The sequence below is a fragment of the Myotis lucifugus genome, unplaced genomic scaffold (genome assembly GCF_000147115.1).
Source record: "Myotis lucifugus unplaced genomic scaffold, Myoluc2.0 scaffold_118, whole genome shotgun sequence".
NCBI lineage: Eukaryota > Metazoa > Chordata > Mammalia > Chiroptera > Vespertilionidae > Myotis > Myotis lucifugus.
The window spans coordinates 3828732-3840805 of NW_005871166.1; positions in this window are offsets into that span (position 1 = coordinate 3828732).

Here is a 12074-nt window from a genome sequence, read left to right on the forward strand (position 1 = left end):
ACTCTGCACTGTAGGAATCTGTTTGTTTCCTGGAGCTAGCTGAAAGTGCTTCCTGTGTCTCAATGTCCTGCCAGGATGAAAACAGGGCTTTTTAATGACAAGAAAGAAGAAGAGAGAGAACAGATGTGCAAAGGACTTGGCAGGTAAACAAACCCTATTCTCAGTCTGGATGAGAGTCCTCTGTTCAATTGCATCTTTAGAAGAGATCATTTGAAGGGAACGAAGCTGTCATTCACAGAGAGAGTGATCTGGCTGTACTCATTAAACTATGCAGTATATCACTGGTTCTGTTTTTCTATTTCTGTTCTCTGTGCCGAAGTTACCTTCCCCAACCCATTGCTAAAACACATCAGTAAAAACAACACTGAAAGGTATCTGGTTGTTTGACTAATTCCGAAGTCTAATGCTGTATAAGTGTTCCTCCAGGGTCTAACAGCAGGATACACATCTGGAAAAGTAAACGTAACTGCTAAAATTGTTTCCAATTATGTGTGCTAACTTCAGAGCCATTCACAATGGATGTGGTTTGCACAGGTGTCTCATTAATGCTTAGGTGTAGGCATTGACACAATTAGAATTTCCTTTAGATTTGTATCAGCTCACTGATAGAGTATTAGACTGGAGCCAGGGAACCTGAATTCTACTTCTGGCTTGCATATTGATGAGATATGTAACCTCAAGCAAATTACTCAGTCTCATTGGTTTGTTCCTCTTTAAAATTATGAAAATAGTCTACATGACCTTTGAGAATGATGACAATTTTGTTTCTAATCCAAAACTGGAACAACTGATATGTGATGAGATTTTCCCTGGGTGTAAGGAGTATATTTTGCTACTAAAATATTAACATATTTGGAGAGAAGTTTTGATATGAGGAAAATTCTGTAAAATAGATATTCAGGAGAATTTTGAAACTAGGAAACTCTCCGAAAATTTGGGACATATAGTCTCAACTATATTAATAAGGCTACCTTTTAGTTTTAAACTTCTTGCATCGTCAAATTCACGATGTCTCAATGTACCACTAGTAGTAGTTTCCTTTCTATTTGGGTTGGGGCAGGAGTCAGGTTTATTGCACACAGTAAAATTTACACAGAGTAAAATCCATTCTTTTTGGAGTTTATTTCTATAAATTTTGAATAGCATATAGTAATATAACTGCCACCACAAGAAAAATATAGAATGTTCCCATCACTCTAATAAGTTTTGTGCTCCTTTATAGCCAATCCCTGCCTCTCTTCCTCAGTTCTTGGAAATCACTGATTTGTCTTCTGTCTCTATAGCTTTGCCTTTTTTGAATATATCGATGGGATCATGCAGGACGCAGTATTTTTTTTTTTTTTAGCATAGTGCGTGTGAGACTCATCCAGGTCCCACATATCAGTAGTTTACTTCCTTTTATTACTGAACAGGCTGAAGAATGACTCCACTCCCATCTCAAAGATGTCCACACCCTAGTCTCTGGAACCGATAAATATCTGACCTTACGTGGCAAAGCAACTTTGAAAATATTAAGATCACAAACCTTGAAATGGAAAGATTGTCCTGGATTATCTGGGTGGGTCCAATCTAATCACATAGACCCTGAAAAGGAGAGAACCTTTCCCAGCTGTAGCAAAGAGAGAGGTGCGATGAAGGAGGAGGGGAGATTTGAAGCATGAGAAGGACTCAACCCACCACTACTGGCTTTGAAAATGGAGGAGAAGAGGACCACAGATCAAGGAATATTGTTATTACTTTTGAAATCTATGAGGAAGCCATCATTTTCCATTGTACTTTGGGTTATGTTCAATTTGAATTCATCTGCATCTCTTGACTCTTGCTCCGTTCCTTCTCCCTCTGTTTGTTGGTCGATTAATCCTTTTAATTATTCCTAATAAATATGTAAATTGTCACTCTCTGTAAGGAGTTTTAAATTATTAACTAGAGAAACAAGCTTTTAAGTCAGCCTGGATTCTAAAGCTGCTTTTGCTGCTCACTGACCATGTGAGCGTGGCAAGTAGCTGAGCTTCTCTAAGCCTCAGTGTTTAATTTGTATAAGGGGAAATAATAAGGGTTGTTATGAGAATTGAATGAAATAATGTTTTCTTATGTGTTTGCTTGGAGCAGTGCCTGGCCTACAGAAAGCATTCAGGAAATGATGGCTTTTCTTATCACAATTTTAATAACATGAACATTTCCAAATGGAGCTTTTTATGAACTTATGTTTTGCAGTGTCAGGTCTCCTTAGTGGGACACACCCACTAATTACACACCACACGTCAATAACACCAGGCAGAATCCCATCAGGAGAGCAGTCAGTCTTTTGCCCTTTGAAGCTTGTTATCTAAGCACAGTTTCTACTGTAGTGTGGACGAGCATGAGCTTTAACTGAAGCCTAACCAGTGTCATGTTCTACCGCTCATAGTTGTAGTCCTGTGACTTTGACCACTCCACTGACTCTCTTTGAAACTGGCCGAAATAATCTCCAACTCCCAAAGTTCCTGTGAGACTTCTACCAAGAGGCAAACTAAACAAACGTTAAATTACTCCTACAAAAAAGAAATTTGGAGATTTAAATAACAATATGATACTTTCCCGTGAATAAATCAATAATGGAAATGGAAATATGCATATAATTTGATGTTTGTGCTCTGCATGGAGCTTTTTCAAATGCTCACTTGCAGTGCAGAATTCTGACTTGACTTATGGTATCCTGAGAAACAGAGAAATTAAAGAAATTCTATCCTTTGCATCCCTTGGGTGTTTATGAGGGTCGAAGTGTTTTGAGCCTTTTTGGTTACAATTGTGAATCAAATTAGTCTGGTTGTAGCCTGGTATTAACTCAGCGAGCCTTGAAGGGACATGGGAATCCTGGTGGGATGAAGAGCTGGGTACCTGTTTCAACTCCGCTGCTTCTTGTATGGCTGCAGCATATGTGTATCACTCGCTGATGGTCTTTTGATGCGACTCACTGCACAGATGTCCTAGAGAATTGCCATCCGAGCTCTCTCTTATCTCTTCTTGTTTTGATCTGCTTCGTTCCAACACAGGCTAGAGCTGGATTTGACTGGACTGCATTATTGAGGCTCTCAAAGTTGGCCCACACTCTATGTGGCAGACCAAAGTGTGACTTAAATTAGCAGACTGGGAACCTTTGAAAGTTAGTAACTGCTAACACAGCTAGCTGTTCTTGTACTGTGTATAAATTAAAACAATATTTCATCTTTACCATAACCTACTTTTATGGGAACAAGGACAGCCAAAGAGGGAAGCGACAAAAAAAATAATAATAAAATAAAATAGTGCCTGTTGAAAATCTCTTTTTTCCCCCCTTAACTTCTGGTTTGCAAAGTATGAAATTTTAAATTTTGTTTCATAGAACTCTCGTGGCCTACCTCAACCTTATTTCACCTAGAATAGATGAACTTTTAGCTATTTTATTTCTGATGTTGATCTGAAAAGGTTTCACTAATAAAGTTACAAAGGAACATGTTTAATCTACTTATAGAAACATTTTTTTCAACCACTTTTGTAGATTTTTACTTAACTCTTCTTAGGATGTTATTGTTGACTCCTGCAAGAACTTAAACCCTATCAGACAAGGTTTGTGGGCTATTAATTTTTAATTCCCTCACTACATTCTAACATAGAGAATTAAATTTTGTACCCTTATCAAAACTAAAAAAAAGTACTACTTTCAAAGGATATATATACTTTGCCAAGTACTATACTAAGTGCTTCATGTATATTTGCTCACTTGAAGTTTATATCAATCCTATAAAATTAGAAATAATATTATTTATTATCATCTGTATTTGAAAAAGAGGAATTTGAGGCAAAGAAAGGTTTAGGAACTTGATCAACAATCACATAGGTAAGTAGTAAGAGAACCATTTTATTTATTATTTTTAATTCATTTTTATTGTTGAGAATATTACATATGCCCCCCATTTCCCCCTTTCCTCCCCCTCCACCAGGTTCCTACCCGACCCCAGGCCTTCACCACACTATTGTCTATGTCCATTAGTTACGCATATATGCATTTACATTTTTTGGTTAATCTCTCCCCACCCACCCACCCTCTCCCGCCTCTGAGATCTGACATTCTGTTCCACGCTTTCATGTCTCTGGACCTTTTGTTTGTCAGTTTATTTTGTTCATTAGATTCCACATATAAGTGAGATCATGTGATACTTGTCTCTCTCTCTGACTGGTTTATTTTGCTTAGCATAATACTTTCCAGGCCCTCCATGCTGTCTCAAAGGGTAAGAGAACCTTCCTTTTACAGCTGAAAAGTATTCCTGGTATAAATACACCACAGGATTTTTATGCATTCAGTTAGTGATAGGCAAGAGAGCCATTTAAACTTTAAACTCAGTCTGGCCCTGGAACCTATGCCCCTTAACTCATAAACTACTCTGCATCTTTATGAATTATATATTCTTATTATCTATATTCTCTCTATATAAAAGCCTAAGCGACCGTTACAACCGAACGACCAGAATGACCAGAACGACCAGTCGACCAGTCACTATGACGCACACTGACCCCCGGGGGCAGACACTCAATGCAGGAGTTGCCCCCTGGTGGTCAGTGTGCTCCCACAGCCAACCTCCCATGGCCCCTCCCTTCAGCCAGCCGGCCCCCATCAGCCCCTGGTGCTAAACCGTTCATAGAGACCTGTTTCTGGGTCAGGGTTTCTTACACAGTCAAGCAGACCCCTCGCTGTGATCTATTGAAAGTCAGTCCTCAACACAAGGGTTTGTCTTGCTCCCGTCCTCTTCCTTTTCTGGAGGCCGCTCTTCTGCTGTGGTGGCTCGTGGTAGCGAAGGAAGGGGGGGGGAGGCGGGGAACTCTGAGGTGGCGGCGGGGTGCTGGCCAACCTCCCGCAGTCCCTCCCCCCATGCACGAATTTGTGCACTGGGCCTCTAGTACCCTATAAAACAAATTATGTACATTGAAGCTGCTATTCATAGATTTTACTCTAAAAATGTATATACAATAGAAATTAGAAAACGATAAAATAAAATATATAAATGAATTTCTTAAATTTTCTTGCTGATCTCCAGAGGGCATGTTTGTGTACATTTGGGAGTGACACACTCCACTTAGATAATACTGATGAGATCATCTAAAGTGGTAAATAATTCAGCCAATACTCACTGCATTAAATTACATTAACCATTCCATCTTCTCATCATTAAAACCTAAGAAATATAAGTGCCGGGTTGGATGAAAATAGCTTTACAGTGGTGAATGCATGGAACACAGGATTTATTCTTTAATTATTACATATTAATTATTGTATTATTTTCCATATGAACTACTGTAAACTTATCTTTGCCCCTACCCCGTGTAATGTTTTCAAATGATAAAAATAGTGCACATTCCTTACAAAAATAAAATAAATAAAATAAACAGCTATCCAGAAATATGTGAAACACAGGGAACAAATTTAGGACATAAATGTTTGTTCTATGAAAAGTCACACTATATTGGACTAAGGGTATGTCTCTATTGATCTGTCTCTGATAGTGTTGCCACTGGTTGTTTGGGGATTACTAGAATATCATAAAGTATTCTATTCTTTTATTTTTTTCATGTTTTATGCTTTACCAGTGATTTCTCCTGAGATTTATAAATACTGATTTTGAATGTGAAGTAGCATGACACAGCCAACGAGCAATGGGCTGCAGAACTCGGCTTCGTGACGGTCATAAAGAATGTGTGGTTAGGTTTCTCTCCTGTTCTAAAATTCAATGACACTCTGATTTCTGAAACTTTGTTTTGAATCTCAAGTTGGGAGATTTGAGGATTTGGTGATCAACTTTTTGTTCATTGTAACCAGGGATCTAGCTGCCTTCAAGTGTGTAATTTTGTGCTCATCTTAGGTAGGACTTCGCAAGATTAAAAGTCATTTCTCACTGGTCGTAATGTCTGAAGTTCTCAAGATGTTCAGCTCCTTATCTGTCTAGCCACATCTTAAGGCTCTTTTCATACAAGAGCCATTCCCAGGCACATGCAGCACCATCCAGCTGACTGGCAATATGAATAGGACTTCTAGTTAATATTCATCGGCACACCTTACATTCTCCTAGTTCTCACTTTGCATTAGCGAAAGCATTTATTACTTAACACTGATTTTATTTAAAAGTTTCAACTTGAGAAGCAACTTTCTTCAAAACAGAATTTGAGATAGACATGTTTGAAGGTGTTTCTGAGAGCACCAATTTCAGAATGGGCTGCCTTAGAGATGATGATGGCCATCACTGACAGGTTTCAATTTCTTCTAATCTTTACATGTGCAACTTCTGGATTTTGAATCATTATTTTAAAACATGAATATTTTCAACTATTCCCAACATTTTAATGATCCCTTTAGAGTTGAAGCTTAACAAAAGCTTCCTTCACAAGGCATTCTATGCCATCTTATCAACTGAATTATTCTTCCACCAAGTACCAAAACCCTTTTACTGGGCTTTTCGGATTTTCTCAAATTGTACCTATGATTTTAAATGTGTAAACAGAAGCCCAGAGTCCCTCTTGTTAACTATGTACCTATTTTGTGTGTGAAAAGCATCCTCTTGAAGTGATTCAATTTCCTAGTTTAGTGGTTACGCTTCCAGATATAATTATGTATTAGCCGAGGATATGAATTCTCTCACTTGTAATTATGTGATCTTGTTAGGAACCTGGCTGTGCGATAGGAAATCGTGATTAAACTTTCATTCAGCATAGTTTCTTCATCAGTCCTTGGAAGAGGTGTCAGGATTATTCTGTTGGTATTTTGTTGGTTCCTAGACTATTAATCAGTTTGTATGAAAAGCTTGGATGATATATTGTCTCTGCCTTAAATCCTTTATATTTTGTGAGTTGTCATGGCATTTAATGTAATAGAGAACTCCCTTTGGGTCATTAAAAGCAAGAAGGTCAGGTTTTTCTCTTTTCCTGACACAGCAGAGCTCTGATTAAGTGTAAAGACACAAGGTGATTTCTTCCACCGTGCAATCTCCTGGGGGCGAAGGGCGGGAGGGGGGTGGAGGGAGAGGAGAGAGGGGAGGAGTAATGTAAGTGATTATTTCAAATGGAAACAACTACTTGTGAGTTTATTTCACATTTGCACATGTTAACAAAACTATTGAAGTTTTCTCAAAACCTTGCTAATTGTACTCTGTCTTGTGTAAAGGCAGAAATGTCTTTGGTAGAAGGGAGAGAGATTTATTTAAACCAACCTACTAATTTCGTAAATACTACAAAGTCCCTTAATCAAAATAAAATAATTTAATATTACACAGTCCTCTATGCATGTTAATAAATTTATCCTTGTAATCTTCTTACTCAGCTACTCTGCAGGTTACCATTCATTTAAAAATCAGATCCTTAATCATCCACTTTAATTTTTTATGTTAAAATTCTATTTGTTGCTCAACATTTCATTCAATGTCCACTAATCATTTTCCCATTCCCTTGGACCACCCTCTTTTTCCCTCTCCCCCACCTCCTCCCCTCCTTCTCCTTTTTATTTACATGATTCACAACTTAAGAATAAAAAATTTTTAAAAAAAGATTAAAAAATTTAGGCAAATTTGTTAAAAGCCTATGTCACAGTCATATTTCAAAATCTGCAAGTGAAGAGAGTAAGCTGGCCAAGTAAAAAATATTCTTTCTCAGTAAAAAATACTGTTAAAGTAAAATGATTGATTAGATAATCATTGGGGCCTGGCTACAAGAAAAAAGGATAACCAGTTGAAGAACATTAGTCACCTGACTCATAGCCAATGAGGGGCTACTTAATTTCAGAAGAGACCTTATATTTTAAAGTTTATTAGAAATTGCTTAAGCATTTTATCAGGATTATACATTTCTTCCTGGAAGGATGAGAATTTCTCTGCTCAAGAAAATTTTCTTGCTGAGCCTATTTGGGACAAGTTTCTTTATCAATTACTACTGATAGAAGAAATTAATCTCAAAGAGCTTGTCAGATGAAATTTCATATTTATCCCATCTGTTTTTTAGTTTTCTTGAAGTATAGTCTATAGTAATAAAAGCATAATATGCTAATTAGACGGGACAGCTGACCGTCCTCCCAGATGTCCTTCTGGACAAAGCCGTGGCAGCTGTGAGGTCTGAGGGCAGGCAGCCACGGCGGCCTGCAGCTGCAGTGGCAGCAGGGGTGGGGTGATGGGGGTGGCACCTTCCCCTGATTGGCCCGGTCACCTCCCGCAGAGGGAGGTCAGACTGTGGCTTAGGCCTGCTCCCCACAGACATCCCTTGAGGGCTCCTGGACTGTGAGAGGGGGCAGGTCAGGCTGAGGGATGCCCCCCCCCCCTCCAGTTCACGAATTTTCATCCACCTGGTATCTAATCTATATATATAAAGGGCCAGGGGCCATCAAAAATGAACGGATGACTGAACAGACAACTGAACAGGCTGAGTGGGGCAACAAGGCCGGCAGGGGCGGCAGTCAGGGATGACCAAAGGACTGAGTGGCAGGCTGCGTGGGGTGACCAGGCCAGCAGGGGGGTTAGTGAGGGATGACCAAATGACTGAGCAGCAGGCTACATGGGGCAACCCAGGCCGTCAGGGGGTACAGTGAAGGGCAAGCAGGCTGGCAGAGGGGGGCTGTTTGGGGGTGACCAGACCAGCAGGGGGGGCAATAAGGGGCAACCCATGCTGGCGGGAGGGGCAGTTAGGGGTGACCAGGCCGGTGGGGAGGCAGTTGGGGGCAACCAGGTTGGCGGGGGAGGGGGTCAGTTGGGGGCAACCAGGCCAGCAGGCAGAGGGGGTTAGGCATGATCAGGCTGGCAGGGGGGCCAGTAGGGGCAAGTGTGCAGTTAGGAGCCAGCGGTCCTGGATTGTGAGAGGGATGTCCATCTTCCTCGGGATCAGGCCTAAACCAGCAGTTGGACATCCCCCCGAGGGGTACCGGATTGGAGAGGGTGCAGGCTGGGCTGAGGAGAGCCCCCCCACCGTGCATGAATTTCATGCACGAGGCCTCTAGTTTACATAAATAAGCTGCACATATTTAAAGTGGACACTTTTTTTTATGGTTCAGCATGCCGCATGCACTAATGACACTATCACCACAGACAAGGTAATGAACATACACATTGTATTACATTTTTTTAAAATTTCTCCTTCTTGCTCCCCTCTCGCCAACACCAGGCAAACATTGAACTGCTCTCTGTAACTATAATTAGTGTGAATTTTTATTTTTCATAATTTCATATAAATGGATTCGAAGAGCTTGTACTTTTTTAGGGTGGGGAGTTTGACTTTCTTCATTCAACATAGTTATTTTGCAGTTCATCAATGTGTTAAAATATGAAAGTTCATTTCTTTTTATTGCATAGTAGAATTCAGTTATATGGGGATAACACTATTTACTCCTTTGTTTGTTGATGGCCATTTAAGCAGTTTCCAGCTGTTGGCTAAAACCAAAAAAGTCTGCTCTGAGCAGCTGTGTGCAAGTCTTTGCATGAACATATGTTTCCTTTCTTTTGGATAAAAATATGTAGTAGTCAAATGACTAGATCAATAGTTTTTAAGAAACTTCAAACTGCTTTTCACTATTGGAAAAAGCTGGAGAGCAGGGAAAATAGGAAGAGGTTGGAAAAAGGGTACAAACTTTCAGTTATAAGATGAATAAGACCTGAGGATCTAATTATTAACATGGTGACTGCAGTTGACTACACTGTATTGTATAATTGAGATTTGCTAAGAAAGTAGAACTTAACAGTTCTTACACTCACAGAAAAAAAGTAAAATATGTGATGTGATGATTGGTGTTAGTTAACTTGATGGGGGAAATCCTGTCACAATGCATACCTATATCAAATCATCAAGTTGTGCATTTTAAGTTTCTTACAACTTTATTTGTCAATTATACCTCAATGAAGTTGTAAAGAAAATAATTGTACCATTTTACATGTCGAGCAGCATTGCTTATGAGTTTGAGTTTCTCCATACAGTTGCCAACACTTTTTTTATTTTATCTAATCTAATGGGAGTATAGTGTATCTTAAGTTTGTGTTTTTGTTGTTGCTAATGGTTTTCTTTGCTGTGCAAAAACTTTCAAGTTTGCTTTATTTGCCTTTACCTAAGGACTAATGATGTTGAACATTGTTTCATAAGCTGGTTTGCCATCAATAGCTTCTTTAGTGAGTATCAATTCTATTTTTAGTTGAATTGTTTTCTTATGATTCAATTTTTGAAAATTTATCTTTATTGTTGAAAGTACATCCCCTTTGTTTGTTTTATTTTCTCATTGACCCCACCACACCCCCAGGCTTTCACCACACTATTGTCTGTGTCCACGGGTAATGCATATATGCACATAATTTCCCCAGTTAATAACTCCACACACATACACCCATCTCCTGCCTTCCTCTGAAATTCATCAGTCCGTTCCATGCTTCTATGTCTCTGGATCTATTTTGGTTATCAGTTTATTTTGTTCATTACATTCCACATGTGAATGAGATCATGTGACACTTATCTTTCTCTGACTGGCTTATTTCACTTAGCAGAACACTCTCCATTCCCATGCTGTTGCAAATGGTAAGAGTTCTTTCTTTTTAACAGCTGCGTAGTAATTTTGAGAGTTCTTTTTATATTCTAGATACAAGTCCTGTACTTTGCAAATAGTTCCCTCAGTTTGTGGCCTGCTTTTTCATTCTTTTAGCAGCATGATTTGTGGAGCATAAAGTTTTAAATTTTGATGAAATCTAATTTACCAATTTTTAATGAATCATATTTTTGCTATAGTATCTAAGAAATCTTCTCCTAACCCAAAGACATATTTTCTCCTATACTTTTACAAGAAGTTTTATAGCTTTAATTGTATATCCTTAAGTGAACTTTCTATATTATATGCCATGAGTAGAGATAAAAACTCTTTTCCTTAAAAAATTTTTTGTGTGTATAAAAATATCCAATTGTTCCAGAAGGACTATCCTTTCTTCATTCAATTGTGTTTAAACTTTTGTTGAAAATCAATTATCTATCCATATGGGTCTATTTTAGACTCTATTTTGTTTTATTTAATCTACCTGTCAGTCTAGACATCAAACCACACTTGATAACTTGATAAATATGGCCTTTTAATAAGTCTTGAATTAAGGTATCATTAATCTTTCATCTTTGTTCTTAATTTTCAGTTTTTAGGGAGGCTATTCTAGGTTCTTTGAAATTTCATATGAATTTTAGAATCAATTTGTAATTTCTTTAAAAATTCTGCTTAAGTTAGGAATGAATGTATAGACTAATACATGCATAGATTAATTTGGGGGAAGTTGATATCTTAACAATAATTATTTTTCTGACTCATGAACACTGTATATATCTACATTTTTTAGGCTATCTTTAATTTTTCTCAGCAATGTTTTGTTGTTTTCAGTGCATAAGTATTGCAGATCTTTTGTACAAGATATATTCCCACCTATTTCATGTAATTTCATACTATTACTAGAGGCCCAGTGCACAAAAATTTGTGCACTTGGCGGGGGGGGGGGGGTCCTCAGCCCAGCCGGTGCCTTCTTGCAGTCTGGGACCCCTCGGGGGATGTTCACTTGTTGGCTTAGGCCTGCTCCCCAGGGGATTGGGCCTAAGCTGGCAGTCAGACATCCCTCTGGCAGCCCAGGAGCCCTTGGGGAATGTCTACTTGCCAGTGGGGACCAGGCCTAAGCTGCAGTCGGACATCCTTAGCGCTGCTGAGGAGGTGGGAGAGGCTCCCACCACCACTGCTGTGCTGGCAGCCATCAGCCTGGCTTGTGGCTGAGCAGCGCACTGACCACCAGGGGGCATCTCCTGCATTAAGCATCTGCCCACTGGTGGTCAGTGTGTGTCATAGTGACCAGTCATTCCAAGTCTTTCTGCTGTTAGGGTAAATTTGCATATTACCATTTTATTATATAGGATAGAGGCCTGAAGGGCATCCCAGATCAGGGTGGGGGTCCCGCTGGGGTGCCTGGCCAGCCTGGGTAAGGGGCTGAGGGCTGTTTTCAGACTGGTCACACCCCCTTCAGGGTAGGGGTCCTCACTGGGGTGCCTGGCTAGCCTGGGTGAGGGCCTTATGGGTGTTTGTAGGCTGG